The sequence below is a fragment of the Diabrotica virgifera genome, chromosome 3, assembly GCF_917563875.1.
Source record: "Diabrotica virgifera virgifera chromosome 3, PGI_DIABVI_V3a".
Lineage (NCBI taxonomy): Eukaryota > Metazoa > Arthropoda > Insecta > Coleoptera > Chrysomelidae > Diabrotica > Diabrotica virgifera.
Window position 1 is genome coordinate 64230478 of NC_065445.1, and position 8659 is coordinate 64239136.

Consider the following 8659-nt stretch of genomic DNA (forward strand, 5'->3'; position numbering starts at 1 on the left):
ACGGGAAGCGATTATAATCAAAATAGGGTCGTAAATTTAAATTTCTTGAAAATGATTCCTGAATGCTTAAACTGCTTGCTGGCAAGTTTCGTTTTATCCATATAACTTTTTTATATCTGAGTGTTACTACATTAAAACAAAGAATTCGTTGGATAGTTTTTTATCATACAAAGTGTAATTTAATCTACTTTGGGAGCGTTCAGGTTCAAGTATTACGTAACGCAAGTTGGGGGGGGGTCATGTAAAACGTTACGGCGCGTTACACGGGGAGTGGGTAGGATGGTTCGAACAGCGCATTACGTAATAGTGATGTAACAAATGTCATTTTTTGAACATTCGCGAATACGAATGCGAATGCGAATATCTAATAACGACATTCGCGAATGCGGATGCGAATGCGAATGCTCAGTTTTTTTAATTTGTTTTTATTTTTGAAATGTTTTCTAAATTTGTAATAAGAAGTTAATTGATATTTAGTGTAAATCAATCTGAACCTTAAGCTTTATTACATTATGCCAAATAATAAAACAACGTGAAGGCTGATAATCTGATTATACGAGGTTAAGTTACCTTTTTTTAATAAAAAAGATGAAAAAGAGAATAGATTTTAATTTTATTAATCTAACTTTATTTTCAAATTATTATTTCTCTTCTCTGATATTCATATTCGCAAAACATTGGCACAAATTTTGCGAATGCGAACGCGAATGCGAATATGCAAAAAGATGCGGATATTCCCGAATGCGAATACGAATAGGAATATTCGTTACATCACTATTACGTAACATTGTTTTTTTAACTTAAATAAAAAACTACCGAATCACAATCTTCCACCTTTTCAACTTTCGTTTATATTTTACATAGAACCCCTGGATTGTATTATATTGCCCCCTCACCTCCGCTCATGTTACAATAGGACAAAATAGTATTCAAGTGAAAAAATCTTAAAATTTGTATTTAGCAGTCAAGCACAGTAACATGTGTCTCAATGGACAGCTCAAAATAAAATGATTTGGAATTTTTATGACCTTCTTTTATTAAAAAAGGCATTTAAGGGCCAGTTAGAAAAACTTCTGGTACATACCAATCTGCTAGTTCACTCGAAAATACAATACAAACGTATTGCTGTATATTTGTTGGTATTTCTTTAAAATTCAAAACTAACCATTGGGTTATTAGACCTGGATCCTGCGTACCAAAAAAAGTTGATTAATAGCAAGCCGAAAATTTGTTAATAGCTTAACGGTGCCTAGTTGGACAAACTTAGATGTACGGGAACACTGGAACGGTGGAAATTTTAATTGTGGAACAGTTTAATAATTTGAAACGTCAGATTACGAAAACGTCCCATGTATTTTGTCGGACATAACATCCAATTGATTTGTTACCCTTTCATTAAACTCTCATGCAAAAATCAGACTGCTATTACTAACCAACATGATTCCTGTCATTTGACATGTTCTTCATGTTCCACTCATTAAAATGCCCAGTTGATGATAAACACCAGTCTGATTTTTGCATGAGAGTTTAATGAAAGGGTAACAAATCAATTGGATGTTAATCAATCGGAAGTTCTATCCGACAAAATACATGGAACTGTCGTTTCAAATTTTTAACCTGTTCCACAATTAAAACTTTCCCTGTTCCAGTGTTCCCATACATGAAAGTTTGTCTGACTAGACACCGTTAATCTATTAACAAATTTTCAGCTTGCTATTAATCAACTTTTTTTTGGTACGCGGGATCCAGGTCTATATGGTTTTACCTACATTTATCTACAATTTAAATTTCTTTCGGAGACAGGCTACAAATGTTGGGTTTAAATTTTTTTAAAATTAATGTATAAATATGCATTAATAGTAGGTATGGTATAACTTATAACTAGACCCAAACCCAAACATCCAAAGTGAAAGTTATCCTCCAACACCAAATTGTTCTATATGGTCCACATAATGTTAAGAAAAAAGTCACACACACCATTTTCAGCGTCGGGTTTGAGGGGGAGAGGGGGAAGAAATCGGTAAATTCGGAGATTTTTACGTTTTTCGTCAATATTTCTAAAACTGTGCGGTTTCTAAAGGATTCTACATAAAATTTAAAACAAAAAGGTCCTATACATATTTGTTATAAAATCAACGGTTCCAGAGTTACGGAGGGTGAAAAGTGGAAGTTTTCGATACTTTTTATATTTTTTGGGAAATTTATAATATTATTACTGATGAAAGAAATTTTCTTTAACAGGATTGTGTTTTGTAAATAAAATTTGCTATTTCAGTGGCATGTTAGTGATAAGCCCTCGAAGAAACGTCAACCTCACCACCCAAAATCATCATCAATTGCCCAAATTGGAAGTGTTGATTATATAACAATTATATATAGGACCTTTTTTGTTTTAAATTTTATGTAGAACAATTTTGTATAGAACATTTTTTACGCTAAAGTATAGTTTTAGAAATATTGACGAAAAACGTAAAAAAAATACTAATTTACCGATTTCTCCCCAATCTCCCCTCCAACCCGGACGCTCAAAATGGTGTAACTTTTTACTGCACAATATGTGGACCATATAGAACAATTTGGTGTTGGAGGAAGACTCTTTCTTTGGATGTTTGGGTTAGGCCTTTTTTTGACCAGTTATACTATACTACCTCCGTAACTTTGGAACCGTTCATTTTAGAAGGATTATGCAATGGGCCTTTTTTATTTCAAATTGAATGTAGAACATTTTTGTATAAAAGGTTGCTCATACTAAATCGCATAGTTTTAAAAATATTGACGAAAAACGTAAAAAACTACGAATTTATCGATTTCTCCCCGTCTTCCCTTCAAACCCTACGCTCAAAATGGTGTGACTTTTTTCTGAACATTATGTGGACCATATAGAACAATTTGGTGTTGGATGATAACTTTCACTTTGGATGTCTGGTTTATGCCATTATTTGGATCAATTGTATCATACTATAAAACGCTATAAGCTTTCTTAATAATTATTATCCTAACTGGCGCGCTTATGGGGTTTTATTTGTCTGTCTGCGGTTTAAATATCATATCATCCAATACATTTCTGTTTATTGAAATTTGTCAAAAAAAAATTTTTGGACCTTGTTGGGATTGGGGGATTTCCCCTACCCCTCCCCCACCCATTACTCCCCCCCGTTGATCCGCCACTGAACAAATAAACACGTTGCGTAATATTCAAACTTTTCAAACTGTTTGAAGATGCTTGAACTCAAGTCAAACCTAAAGATATCGAAATCAAGTCAAGTCAAACTTTTTTATATAAAAAGTTTGATTTTGAAGTCAAGTCAAGTTTGTTGAGTAAAATCAAACTAGTTTGACTTGATGCATCTCTAAGTGTCATGGAAAAAACCTTATTACACTGGACTATAAGTCTGTTCTTCGAGGCAGTAAAATTAAAACTTTTTTGGGCTTCAGTCTCATTGTCTATTCAGCGATACTCAACCTTTTTCTTTCCTGGGCCACATAGTAGCTATTGCCACAGCTTGCGAGCCGCAATCAAGATGAAGTAGTACACAGGGTGTTTCATTGGGAAACGGAAATACTTGAACGGTGAATAAAGGTAAATAAGGCAGTTCTAGACATACTAAATTTATTGCTCCACCGACTATATAACAGAGTTAGAGGGTGTTTATCGGTTTTGCCATATACGGGTGTTTCTTTCTGGACCCATAACTTTAGAACCACCGTGTATATTTTTTTGATATTTGGTACACATATGTCACATTTAGAACCCAAACCACCCAACTACTAATCACAAGAAAAATTCAGGTCCGGATTAAACAAAATTATAAATCCGTTGTGACCTTGAAACAACATCCTGTATACTGAAATTTTCAAAACCCGTTTGCACATTTCCAAAGAGCTTTAATGGAGCTTCCATTTTTTTTGCGCAGACAATTAAATGACTTTAATTTTGAAATTATGTGGAAATTTTTAAGAACTCAAACTTTCAAATCAAAAATTTCGATATAATTTCAAAATTAATGTCATTAAATTATCTGTGCAAAAAATTGAAGCGAGCAATTAAACTTCGTTTTTTGTGATCTTTTCAAATGTACAGAGGAATTTTGAAAATTTTAATATAGGTACAGGGTGTTGTTTCAAGGTCACAATTATTTTTAGTATTTAGTAAATAAGTATTAAATATTTTTAAAATGAGTATTTGTTCATTAACATTAGTAATTTATTATTAAAAGTTAATAATACCTTGCTTTTTAATCAGAGTTCTTGAAAATTTCAATACAATTTAAAACTAAAGTCATTAAATTGTCTGCCTCACGCCCAAACACGCCTCAATCATATCTGCACACTATCAAATAATTTGAAAAACACTTGAAATTTGACAAATAATTTTATCACAGGACCCTTTAGTTAGCGTTTGGGCCGCATAAAAAACGCTAGAGGGCCGCATGCGGCCCGCGGGCCGCAGGTTGAGTATAATTGATCCATATAAAAGTAGATCGAGTTTTTTTGCAGCAGCATCAAGGCACGTCAATTATTGTACCCCGTCACATAAAATGCTCGTTTTATATGCAATAAATCCCCTATTCGGCGCCTAGACTATCACAAGAAAATCAACTAACAAAATTGGCATAATTTTTGGTGGTGCAAAACTTTTGCGGTTAAGTTTATAATAATTAGTTACTAAATTTTTCTAACAATGTGTAACAGTAAAGAAACAAGCAGTGTTCGCACTAGTTAAGACTTTTATATCCAGAGATAAATTTACTGAAAAAAATGTATCATTTTTATGCAAATCAGTAAAATTTTTTTGCATAATCTGAGTGAGGAAGAAACATTAAAAGCTCGTTTATAGAAAAATTGCTTCATAATTTACCAGAGATAGCAGTAATTAAGACGTAGTCTACAGAGACGCACTGGAAAGAAATTGGTAATTAATAATCTAATATAAGTATGGCGATTTTTAGAAAATTATAATGAAAAAATTTGTTTGTGTACGAGTAAATTAAGAAATAAAAAAATAAAAGAATTAAATAAATAAGAAATAAAAAAAAATAAAAGAATTAAATAAACAAAAAAGAAAAAGAATTGAATAACATTTACCGAAATGAAAGCTATGTATCTATCTGTGTATCTATATGAAATGTATTAAATCAAAACTATTGTCAAAAATTCCATCCCAAAAAATATAGAAGAAAGTCGGCGTATCGGAAAAACAACAGGGTTTTCGCCCAAACAGATCTACAATAGACGCTATTTTCATCATGCGAAAATTAGTTGAAAAATCAATAGAAGCCCATGTTCACATGCTTTGTAGATCTGAAACAGGCATTCGACAGGGTACAATTAAAGGACGTGGTCACTATCCTTGAAAAGAAAAACATAGGTCAGAGGTATAGAAACATAATCAAAGAGATCAATAGATCCAACAAAACACGAATTAAAACCACACACGGGCTCACGGAAGAAATCAAAATCAATGTCGGCATTAGACAAGGGGACAGCTTCAGTCCATGCCTATTTAATTTAATAATGGATGAAGTTATAGGTAGTGTTAACAAAATGAATCAGGGATACAAAATGGGTAACCGAACCATGAGAATACTTTGCTACGCAGATGATGCAATCTTAGTAGCCGAAAACGAAGATGACTTACAACGCCTACTACAAAAATTTAAAATAATCGCCGAAAAGTATAACCTGACACTATCCACAGAGAAAACCCAATCGATGGTAATATCCAAGAACCCAATTAGATGTAAATTAGTAGTGGACGACCATATAATCGAACAGGTAATGGATTGTACATACTTGGGTGTGGAAATATCTAGCGACAGGCATCTGTGGCAAGAAACAAAACAGCAGGCAACGAAAGCAGCGAGGATATCTGGTTTCCTGAGGGATATAATCTGGTGGAATAAATATATGAGCACCGAAAGCAAAGTCCGCATTTATAAGACATGTGTTAGACCCGTACTGACATACGCAGCTGAGACAAGGGCCGAGACAACAAAGACCAAACAAATAATAAGAACAACAGAGATGAAAACACTAAGGTCCATAAGAGGTATCACACTTAGAGCTAGAATACGAAACGAAGACACATCGAGCGAGCTAGGCGTTCAAGACGTAGTGAGATGGAGAAGAGCACGACGACGCATGTGGAGAGACCACGTAGATCGGATGGACCCTGAACGTATGGCGCATTGGGCGAAAACACAAAAGCCCAACACCAAGCGACCCATAAGAAGACCCAAAAAACGATGGTACGAGAGCTGGAGCTCCGGATCGCAGCAGAGACTGTAACAGAAGAAACATCACATAGTCCTATTACTAGAAGAAGAAGAAGAGAAATCTATGTAGTGCAATAATAGGTGAGGAAATGAAGCACTAAAAGCATCAAACATACCAATTTTCCGCAGTAAGATGAATCGATATGCAACTTTTTGCACTCGCTTGGGGAAAGTGTCAGGAAAGTTTGTGAACAAAATTTATGGCAGTAAAATGAAAATTTAATTTTGTACAGAAAGAAAAAGCTTCTCCTAAAAATGCATAGAAAATAAAAAATTTGCAACTTGAAAAATATCGTCAGAAATGAATTCAATTTTTTTACTCGGGGGATTTTTGAGATCGGTGAACACAATGATAATGACGATGGTCATTGAGCCATTGATGGTGTCCAGAGTGGACCTCGTCTGCTAGAGTTTTATGTTACTTTTGTTCGAAATAATTCTAACGTCACTGTTTGGGGGGTTTTCGAGGTCGCTGAACACGACTATGATAACGACGATGATCCTCGAGCTACCTGGTACCAAGGACGGACCTCGTCTCCTGGTGTTTTATATTATTTTCATTTAAAGTCAGTCGAAAGTCATTACTCGGGAGGTTTCGAGGTCGCTAAATACGAATATGATCACGACGATGATCTTTGAGCTTCCTAGTGCCCAGGGTGGATCTCGCCTCCTAGAGTTTTACATATGTTATTTTAATTCAAAGTCAGTCAGAAATCGAAAGCTTTTGGGATCTTTTTTTTTTGTCTCATTCAGTTAACGGAAAAGTATGGGTATAAGATGTATCTCATGGTTATTTCCAAGAATAAAAAGGTGTCGATTGGTAAAATTCTTCTAACTGTAGATGCATTCACACAACATCTAAAAAAAGTCTATGTAAAAGTTCAGACTTTTATTACTTAGATAAAGGTTATATAGAGGAGTTTTGAATGCAACATACTGGGTATGGGAGCCCAAAGAAAAATCCTATTGTCCAGTGTTATGAATTTAAGAACGTTGGAGCAAAATTTCGGATTAACGCTTTTTAAATGAATTCATTTTTTTTCGAACCTTGAGAAAACTAATTAGTATTTTTGAAAAACTTAAACGCAGAATGAAAAATTACAATATTACCGAGGGCCGACTATCCCTTAGACTAAACAAAAAGTTTCTTTTGCATGAAATATTTTAAATTAAAATCACACTAAATTTTCTCTTTTTTTTCACCCCTGTAACTTATTAAAGTAAACATTATAGAAGTTTTTAGTACAGGAACTTTCTGCCCTCGGTAATGATGTAATCTTTCATTGGCCCGAAATTTTGCGCCTACGCTCTTAATTTTTTGCAGTTGCAAAAAAGTCTACGGCATCTCTTGTGGATGTAGAAAGAATGGCTAGGTTTGCAATTTACCATGTAAAAATTGTGATTATATTCGTTATCATATCGTTATTATATTCGTGTTCAGCAACCTCGAAAACCGACGAGTAATGACCAAGGCCGCCGCTAGGGTGTTGGCCGCCCGTGGGCAACTTAATATTTGTCGCCCTCCTTCCAATTTCAACACTTTAGAAAAATGTACCTTACTAGTATTTAAAGAAATGTGCAGAAGTAATGTGTTGAGTGAATGTCTTGTTACTTGGAAAAGTCGACTTCATTGTCTTTCCAAAGAGACGCTAATTGTATCTGAACGTCTGCTGTTCTTCCGGTGAGTGCCGATTCCACAAGGATAGAAACTATTTTCACCTATTATTTTTAATAAATGAAATGTCTGTCTGTCTGTTCTCTTCTCCCTTTTTTCTTTTCCTGTTCTCTTTCTTTCTTCCTCTCTCTTGGTTTGCTGTATCTCTCTTCCTTCTCTCTTTTCCCTCTTATCTTCTCTGTCTTTTCCATTACTTTTGATTGCACTGGTTCTAGATCCGATTTATTCCTTTTCTTCCACTTTTCGCCTCCAGCTTTTCTCCCCTCGAGTTTCGTCCCTTCATTTTTCACTCCCTCTTTTTTTTTCTCTATCGCCCCCGCTACTCTCTCTTCCGCCTTTACTGGTTTTCTTTTTTTGTCCCATTTTTCTTCCCACGAGTTGGGTCGTACTGATCGGTTCAGTGGGGCAGTGCGCCCTTGCCCCTCCAAGGCTATTTTCCACTCGGGTTCGCCATCTCCCTTAGGCACCGCTTGTAAACCACTATGTTACCACTGGGCCATCACACCTTGTGCATGATAGTGTTACAGCTTGAGGTTGGGTGGCGGTATATTAGGAGGATACATAGCCGTCATCCCTATGCACATCCGTTTGTTTTCAGTGGTTTCCTCCACTGGTTTCAGAGGTTTTCTCCTCGGGTATAGGTTTGGGTATCGGGACGTGTACCTATGATGGGTAGGGGTGGGTTTCATATGATAGTTGGGAGTATTAA